The following is a 9,420-nucleotide window of genomic DNA, read 5'->3' as shown; positions in this document are numbered from 1 at the left end:
AAGTTTGGAGATAATGACCACAAGTTTGGAGTCTGTACCACATACACATTTTTTTCCAAGTGTTTTTCAAGGGTTTGCTTAAACTGTTTTTGAGAGTTTTTATTTAGTGGTGTTTGGTGAAATAATTTCCCTTAAATTTAAAATAACGGGAAAATAAGAAACAATCAAAAAGTAATGTTTCAAAGCTGTTTATTAATTCTTCGTACTGCACAAACTAGCCCATTCTTTTGGCTACCAGCGGAGCCAGCTGGTAGATCAGACTTTTGCCATAGCCGGTCGGCAAAACAGCGAAAACGTCCTTCTTGAAAAGGAATGAGCGGAGAGCCTCTTCCTGCTCATGTTTCAACGAAAACTCCAAGTCTAATTCTTCTAAAACTGATTCCAAAGCGGAGTCAAACACGTGCTGTTCACTAGCCCGTAGCCATCTTCCCTGTTGCGCTTTCTCCAGCGTCGCGCAGCTTTGTTGTCACTCCTGCAAAAGCCCGCCCAAAGAATCCAAACAAAAACCTTGCGTTGTGATTGGCAGGCACGATTTGATGCCCGGCGTGTTTTTGTTTATATGGTGCGAGGCTAGACCTATTCGCTAGGCAAAAAATATTTTTGGCTGCTAGGCGGGTGGGTCTAGTTTACTAGGCTAGTCCATGGTTGCTGTTGTCTGATTCATGATGTGCCATACATTCTCAATAAGAAATGAATCTGAACTGCTGGCAGGCCAGTCAAGCACATGCACTCTGTGTCTATGAAGCCATTCTGTTGTAGCACATGTAGAACGAGGCCTGGCATTGTCTTGCTGAAATACTGTAATGATGGACTTCCTAGGGGCTGATGCCACCTTGATGACAGCATATGTCTTGCTAAAATCCCAGTATATGCCTCCATGCCAAAGGTACCTTCATACATATGCAAGTCACCCATGTCATGGGCATTGATGCATCCCTATACAATGACAGATGTTGGCTTTTGCACCTTTCGCTGATGACAGTCAGGGTGGTCTATTTTGTTTTTGGCATGGAGAACGCAGCATTTTTCCTGAAAAATGGCTGAAACATGGACTCATCTGACCACACCACAGGTTCCTGCTGTCTTTTGTTCCATCTGAGACGAACTTCGATCCAGAGAAATCAGTGGCATTTCTGCATAGAATTAATGTATGGCTTTCTCCTTGCATAATAAAGTTTCAGGCTGTATTTCCTGATGCAGCGGTGGACTGTCTTCAGTGGCAATGGTTTTTGAAGGCAATCCTGGGCCTATGTGGCTATATTTATCACAGGAGCATGACGGTTTCTCATGCAATGCTGTGCGAGGGCTTGAAGGTCATGCACACTCAGCAGTGGTTTCTGGCCTTGCCCAACACAGACTGAGATTTCTCTGGATTCCCTGAATCTTTTCACAATACAGTATATATGCTGTAGATGGTCAAAGACCTACAACCCTGATTTCATAAATTTGGGACACTGTGTAAAATGTAAATAATAAAAACATAATATGACGATGTGTATATTTTTATGAAACATGTTGCTGACATCAAATTCAAAATGAGCATATATTTTTCAGAAAACAAAAGTTTATCAGTTTCAACATTTGATATGTTGTTTTTGTACTATTTTCAATGAAATATTGGGTTTTCATGATTTGCAAATCATCATATTCTGTTTTTTATTTTGTCGAAAATTTTTGGAATTGTAGTTGTAAATTATTTGCAATTGTGCATTGATTAGTGTTCTTTTTGAACTGATTTGACAACTTTCTCACAAAATTTGGAACAAAGTGATTAGCCATGCCCAATTCTTGTTTGACAAGACTGAGTCTTTGGTAGACGCTCCTTTTGTATCTCACTTCTGTTGAGTGTTTGCCCTGTTTTATAGATCTTTTGAAGTCTCAACTTCACAACATGTTTGTGGAAGAGTATCCTTGAACAAACAAAGGAGATTTCTGAGGACTACAGAAAAAGAGTTGTTGATGCTCATCAGGCTGGAAAAGGTTACAAAACCATCTCTAAAGCATTTGGAATCCACCAATCCACAGTCAGACAGATGGAGAAAATTCAAGATCACTCTTACCCTCCCCCAGGAGTGGTTGACGAACAAAGATCATTCCAAGAGCAAGGTATATAATGGTCCACAAAGTCACAAAGTAACCCAGGGTAAAGTATGAGCAACTAAAGGCCTCTCTCACATTGGCCAATGTTAATGTTCATGAGCTCACCATCAGAAGACAGAACAACAATGGTATGCATGGCAGGGTTACAAGGAGAAAGTTACTGCTCTCCAAAAGAACTTTGCTGCTCAACAGCAGTTTGTTAAAGGCTATTTGAAAAATTTTGTGAATGGATGAGACAAAAATAGAATGTTTTAGTTTCAATGAGAAGTGATATTTGAAGAAAGGAAAACACTGCATTGCAGCATAATAACCTTATCCTATCTGTAAAACATGATGGCAATAGTGTCATGGTTTGGGCCTGCATTGCTGCAACTGGACCAGGAAGACCTGCCATCATTGATGAAACAATGAAATCTGAATTATTCCAGCCAATTCTAAAGGAAAATGCCAGGACATCTGTCTGTGAACTGAATCTCAAGAGAAAATGGGCCATGCAGCAAGACAACGACCCTTAGCATACAAGCTGTTTGACCAAAGAATGGTTAAATAAGAATAAAGTTAATGTTTTGGAATGGCCAAGTCGAAGTCCTGACCTTAATCCAATAGAAATGTTGTAGAAGCAGTTCATGTGAGGAAACCCAACAACATCCCAGAGCTGAAGCTGTTCTGTACAGAGGAACAGGATAAAATTCCTCCAAGCTGATAAAAAGTTATCACAAACATTTAGGTTTAGTTATTGCTGCACAAGGGAGTCACAACAAATACTGAAAGTAATGGTTCATATGTTTTACCACTCACTGATATGATGTATACACTTGTGGTCAGAAGTTTGCATAAACAGACATGAATGTCATCATAGACATCAATGGCATAGCATTGGCATGGCATGCTGATTGTACAATATACATCTAATAGAATTTTGTGCACCAATTTTTTTGTTTTTTTAATAGAAAAACAGAAGAAATTGGTTCAGATGGTGAAGAACAACCCAGGAACCATCAAGACACAGGTCTGCCATGAACTGGAAGCTGCTGGAACACTGTCTTCAGTCAAGTCAGTTTTATTTCATCTTGGCCTGAGAGAATGCAATCCAAGAAGAAGTCCCTGCTCCAAAATCAACGCAATGTTTGGCCACAATGACCAGAGGTACAGAGGAATACTGTACCAACTGTTAAGCATGGTGGTGGTAGTATCATGCTCTGGGGCTGTTGTGCTGCCAGTGGAACTGGTGCATTGCACCTGTTGCATTGCATTTCAAGTGGATGGAATAATGAAGGTGGACTACCTCAGAATTCTTAAGCATTCCCTCAAACCATCAGAAACTTGGACACAATTGTTTGTTCCAACAGAACAATGACCCCAAACACACATCAAAGCTGGTTGTGGAATAGATAAAGCAGGCGAACATTTAAGTGTGAAACAAATTTTGAAATCTTGAAAATGGATGGATTGTGCTTAAAAGTTGGGTCTGTACCAGGAAACATACAAATTTAAATGAACTCTACCAATTCTGCCAAAACAGTGGTCAAATATTCAACCAAAATTCTGCCAGAAGCTTCTTGATGGCTTCCAAAAGCGTCTGGTCAAGGTGAAACTTGATAAGAAACATTTAGTTAGGTTAGGTGTTAGATGTTAGGTGTGCTGTGTATATACTTTGACCCTATATGCATAATTTTGACTGCATTGATTTCAGAAAGCCCAAAATAAATTACAGCTTTTGCACCAAAGTCTGTGCAGTCATTCTGCCACAGAGAAAGAATGATTAAAATAAATTACTGAAAGTCCAATATTGCCTTGACATTTATGTCCAGGTATGTTCATGTCCATTCATGCAGAACCCTCAAACTCCCAGGCCTCTGAGGACCTGAGCTTGAGGAAAACACCCCCATTTTAGTTTATATATATCACGGCTCAAAATTTACGGTGGTCCGGTCGCCCGAGGCGACTTAATTTGTCATTTGGCGGGTAATTACTGTCACTAGCCAGCCCGGCTGGCTAGTTGAAAATAAAATATATATATATATGAAGCGAAGATTCAGACACACCATCAACTAAAGCCGCCACATATTAAGCGTGTGCTGTGTCTGTGTTAATCGATGTGTTTATCGGCAGGACGGAAAATACCGAAGAATTCTGAATCATATCGTGTACGAGTCAGACTGTTGGTTTTTTCACTACTGCGCATGCATATAATGCGTCTCGTTGAATATCGCGGTAATCACATTATCAAATTCAATAGATGTGGCCACATTATTGCCCATTTAAACACGCGTTTTTGTTGTTGTTTACATCTACATCTGCCAAAGCTATGTTGCGATGTGGAATTTTCTGAAAGGTGTACAGAAACCGCCAGAGACGGGAACAAAGCGACCTCGGTCTGAAGAGGAGAAAAAGGCCGCCGATAAAGCGTATGAGAAGGAGAAACGACAAATGACTTGTAAGCAAACGTGGGAGCAGGGTAGGCCTTGGCTGCGATACGATTTTTATGGAATAATTAATTTTTTTCAAGTTGATTCCTAGTCAATATGAAGCTTCTAATGCTTTCTTTATCATAAATGGTTAAATACAGAAAGCATGTTGGACATATTTTGGGTGCTATAGTCATGATAGTAAGTATATTTGTTTTCAATACTCATACACCAAGTTGCCAAGTTTTCCAATATATTATTATTTGTTGATATTATATTATGGTGCTCTGTGTTGTTCTCATTTATGTATTTAACAACAGTATCAAAATACTCGGGTCTTGAAATAAATGCATATTAGTCATGAACAATGGTAACTACTCTCTTGTGTTATTTTTGACAGAAGTAAAATTCATACTTGAACAAATTTTGGCTAGTTGATTTTCTGTTTGGCTAGTTACTTAGGAAGGTAACTAGTCCGGCTGGCTCGTGAAAAAAAAATATGAATTTGTGTGTGTGCTTGTTTGTTATCTCATCTCATTATCTGTAGCCGCTTTATCCTTCTACAGGGTCGCAGGCAAGCTGGAGCCTATCCCAGCTGACTATGGGCGAAAGGCGGGGTACACCCTGGACAAGTCGCCAGGTCATCACAGGGCTGACACATAGACACAGACAACCATTCACACTCACACCTACGGTCAATTTAAAGTCACCAGTTAACCTAACCTGCATGTCTTTGGACTGTGGGGGAAACCGGAGCAAACCCACGCGGACACGGGGAGAACATGCAAACTCCGCACAGAAAGGCCCTCGCCGGCCACAGGGCTCGAACCCAGACCTTCTTGCTGTGAGGCGACAGCGCTAACCACTACACCACCGTGCCGCCTGTTTGTTTTTTTATATATATATATATATATATATATATATATATATATATATATATATATATATATATATATATATATATATATATATATATATATATAATGTGTGTGTGTGTGTGTGGCCGTTCGTGTAAATGGGTGGAGCACAGAAGGATGGCAGGACAGAACTGAGAATACAAAAAAACTCTTTATTCAGCTTTTCAGCTGTAAATGCACACACGCACACACATCAGCTATCTGCTGTGGAGAGCCTCCCTCTGCTCTCACTCTCCCTCCTTAAGAAGGGCGCGGTCACTGGGAAGACACAAACACATCAATTAACAACAGGTGTAATGATTCTGCCACTTAACTTCCCCGACTCCGCCCTCCTGTCACAGACTGATGCTAGACCACGCCCCTGCTGCCACATACCCCCACCGCCCGACTCAGGCCGGGCAGTCGTCCGGCCCGCAGCTGACTCCCCCCCCCCCCCCCCCCCCTTGACGGGAGAGGAAGTCCGCCACGACCATCTGTGCCCCCGGCCTGTGGATCACCTTGAAGTTAAAGGGTTGGAGTGCCAGATACCAACGGGTGATCCGCGCATTGGCATCCTTCATGCGGTGAAGCCACCGGAGGGGCGCATGGTCCGAACAGAGGGTGAAAGGGCGTCCCAGCAGGTAGTACCGGAGGGCGAGGACCGCCCACTTGATTGCCAGGCACTCCTTTTCGATGGTACTGTAGCGCCCCTCACGCACCGACAGCTTGCGGCTAATGTACAAGACAGGGCGATCCTCCCCCTCCACCTGCTGGGACAAAACGGCCCCCAGCCCTCTGTCCGACGCATCCGTCTGCAACATAAAAGGGAGAGAAAAGTCAGGGGAGTGTAAAAGTGGCCCCCCACACAGTGCAGCCTTTACCTTAGAAAAAGCCCGCTGGCATTGCTCCGTCCACTGGACCGGATCTGGTGCCCCCTTTTTAGTCAGATCAGTCAGCGGGCTGGTGACGTCCGAATAATTAGGTATAAACCTACGATAATAGCCAGCCAGCCCCAGGAACTGTCTCACCCCCTTTTCGGTCTTGGGCCTCGGGCAGGCCGCAATCGCTGCAGTCTTGTTAATTTGGGGACGCACCTGCCTGTTGCCCAAGTGGAAGCCCAGATACCGTACTTCCACCCGCCCAATCGCACACTTCTTTGGGTTGGCCGTGAGACCCGCCCGCCTCAGCGACCTAAGGACGGCCCTCAGGTGTTGTAGGTGCCACGGCCAGTCATTACTATAAATAATAATATCATCCAAGTATGCGGCCGCATAGGTGGCATGGGGGTGGAGGACCCTGTCCATCAGCCGCTGAAACGTAGCAGGCGCCCCAAACAGCCCAAAAGGAAGTGTGACGAATTGGTGTAAGCCGAACGGTGTGGAAAAGGCCGTTTTTTCACGGGATAATGGAGTCAAGGGGATCTGCCAATAACCCTTTGTTAAATCCAGTGTCGAGTAAAAACGAGCCGTGCCTAGCCGATCGAGCAACTCATCAATACGAGGCATTGGGTACGCATCGAATTTAGACACCGCGTTGACTTTTCTATAGTCCACACAGAACCGGACCGACCCGTCGGCCTTGGGTACCAAGACCACCGGGCTGCTCCAGTCACTGTGGGACTCCTCGACGATGCCCATTTCGAGCATGGCCTCGAGTTCTTCCCAAACCACCTTTTTCTTGTGTTCGGGTAACCTGTAAGGGCGGCTACGCACTACCACCCCCGGGGGCGTCTCAATGTGGTGCTCTATGAGGTTAGTGCGGCCGGGCAGGGGTGAGAACACGTCCGAAAACTCGGTCTGCAACTGGGCAACCTCCGCGAGTTGGGTCGGGGAGAGGTGGTCTCCACAGGGGACCGGAGAGGGACGTGATGCCAATGTTCCTTTTTGAACCTCCGGCCCCAGCTCCGCCTTCTCTGGAACCACCGACACCAACGCCACGAGGACCTCCTCATTCCAGAGTTTGAGTAGGTTGAGGTGGTAAATCTGTAGCGCCCCACCCCTGTCCGTTCGTTTCACCTCATAGTCGACGTCCCCGACTCACCGTGTGACCTCAAAGGGTCCTTGCCACTTGGCGACTAATTTAGAGCTCGATGTGGGCAAGAGTATGAGTACTTTCTCTCCCGGTGCAAACTCTCTAAGGCGCGTACCCTTGTCGTACAGGCGGGTTTGCCGTTCTTGGGCCTGCCGCAAATTCTCCTGGGTTAGTTGTGTGAGTGTGTGGAGTTTTGCGCGCAGGTCAATAACATATTGAATTTCATTTTTGCTTGGTGAAAGTCCCTCCTCCCAATTTTCTCGCAGCACATCTAAAATGCCGCGCGGCTTACGCCCATATAGTAATTCAAACGGGGAGAACCCCGTGGAGGCTTGGGGGACTTCTCGCACTGCAAAGAGCAAGGGTTCGAGCCATTTATCCCAGTTACGCGCATCCTCACTTACAAATTTCTTAATTATGTTTTTAAGGGTGCGATTAAACCGTTCCACTAAGCCGTCCGTTTGTGGGTGATAAACGCTGGTGCGGATCGGCTTAATACCTAATAACCCATACAGTTCCTTCAGTGTTCGTGACATAAACGAGGTGCCTTGGTCAGTCAGAATCTCTTTCGGGATTCCAACTCGGGAGATGACGTGGAAGAGTGCCTCCGCAATACTGCGTGCTGAGATATTGCGAAGCGGCACCGCTTCCGGGTATCGCGTTGCATAGTCCACCAGAACTAATATAAAGCGGTACCCTCGTGTTGACCGATCTAATGGCCCGACGAGATCCATGCCAATTCTTTCGAACGGGGTCTCGATTAACGGTAGAGGGCGCAAAGGCGCTTTTGGAATGGCCGCTGGGTTTACTAACTGGCATTCGCGGCATGCCGTACACCACCTACGGACATCGCCGCAAATCCCCAGCCAATAGAATCGGGTCATTATTCGGGCTAGTGTTTTATCCTGCCCCAAGTGTCCAGCCATGGGATTAAAGTGAGCCGCCTGGAATACCAATTCCCGGCGGCTCTTCGGAATTAAAAGCTGCGTGACTCGCTCTTTCGTTTGAGTGTCCTGTGTCACTCGGTATAATCTATCCTTCATAATCGCGAAGTAGGGGAAGGACAGGGTGGCATTCGGCTGGAGCGTTTGACCATCGATTACTCTCACTTGGTCAAAAGCATGCCGCAGAGTCTCGTCTCGCGATTGCTCTAATGGGAAATCCGCGAGGGATTCCCCAATAGAGAGAGGAGGAGCCAGCGGCTCCTCACTCTGGCGCAGAGATGACGTAGACAGCTCTGTGACAGCTGCTCCCGCCAAAGCGACACTGGGACCTCCCCCTGTCAAATGGCAGGACCCACTCTTGACTAAGTGTGTCATTAAACCCCGAAATCCCGGCCAATCCGTCCCCAAAATTAAAGAGTGGGTAAGGCGAGGATTAACCGCCGCCTTTACTATAAATTTTTCCCCTCTGAAAATAATGTGGACCGACACTAAAGGGTAGTTGTGAACATCCCCGTGCACACATAACACCTTCACCAATTGTGCTCCCCCCAATGCCTCGTCTTGCACCAGGTTTTGGTGGATTGAGGTCTGATTACAGCCCGAATCCTCCAACGCCTGATATGTAGCCCCTTGGATACTCACCGGTATGCGATACGCTCCGGCCCGATCGAGGGCGGCTCCTGGCGCGTTGGGGATCCGAACCACCGCGCCCACCTCCATTATCGAGCACTGCTGTTGGAGGTGGCCCGGTTCCCCGCAGCGCCAGCAACCCGGCCCGGGCTTCCTCTCTGCACTAGTGCTCTGGGGCTCACTCACCTGAGGGGGGGGAGAGACAGACACAGACGGGAGACGCGGAAGGGCACCGCGGGTGCGGCGGGCCGGCTGAGGTGGCGCCGGCCCCCGTCTCCGCGGTGGGGGAATGGGGCGAGGAGAAGACACAGAAGGAGGGGGGAGAGAGAGAGAGAGGAGAGAAGAGAAGAGGTCGTCTGCTGTCCTGCCGTCGGGACAGCCGCCAGATGATCCTCCGCCAGCTCGATTGCC

Source organism: Neoarius graeffei, chromosome 16 (assembly GCF_027579695.1).
Source record: "Neoarius graeffei isolate fNeoGra1 chromosome 16, fNeoGra1.pri, whole genome shotgun sequence".
Taxonomy (NCBI): domain Eukaryota; kingdom Metazoa; phylum Chordata; class Actinopteri; order Siluriformes; family Ariidae; genus Neoarius; species Neoarius graeffei.
This window is presented reverse-complemented; position numbering follows the sequence as displayed.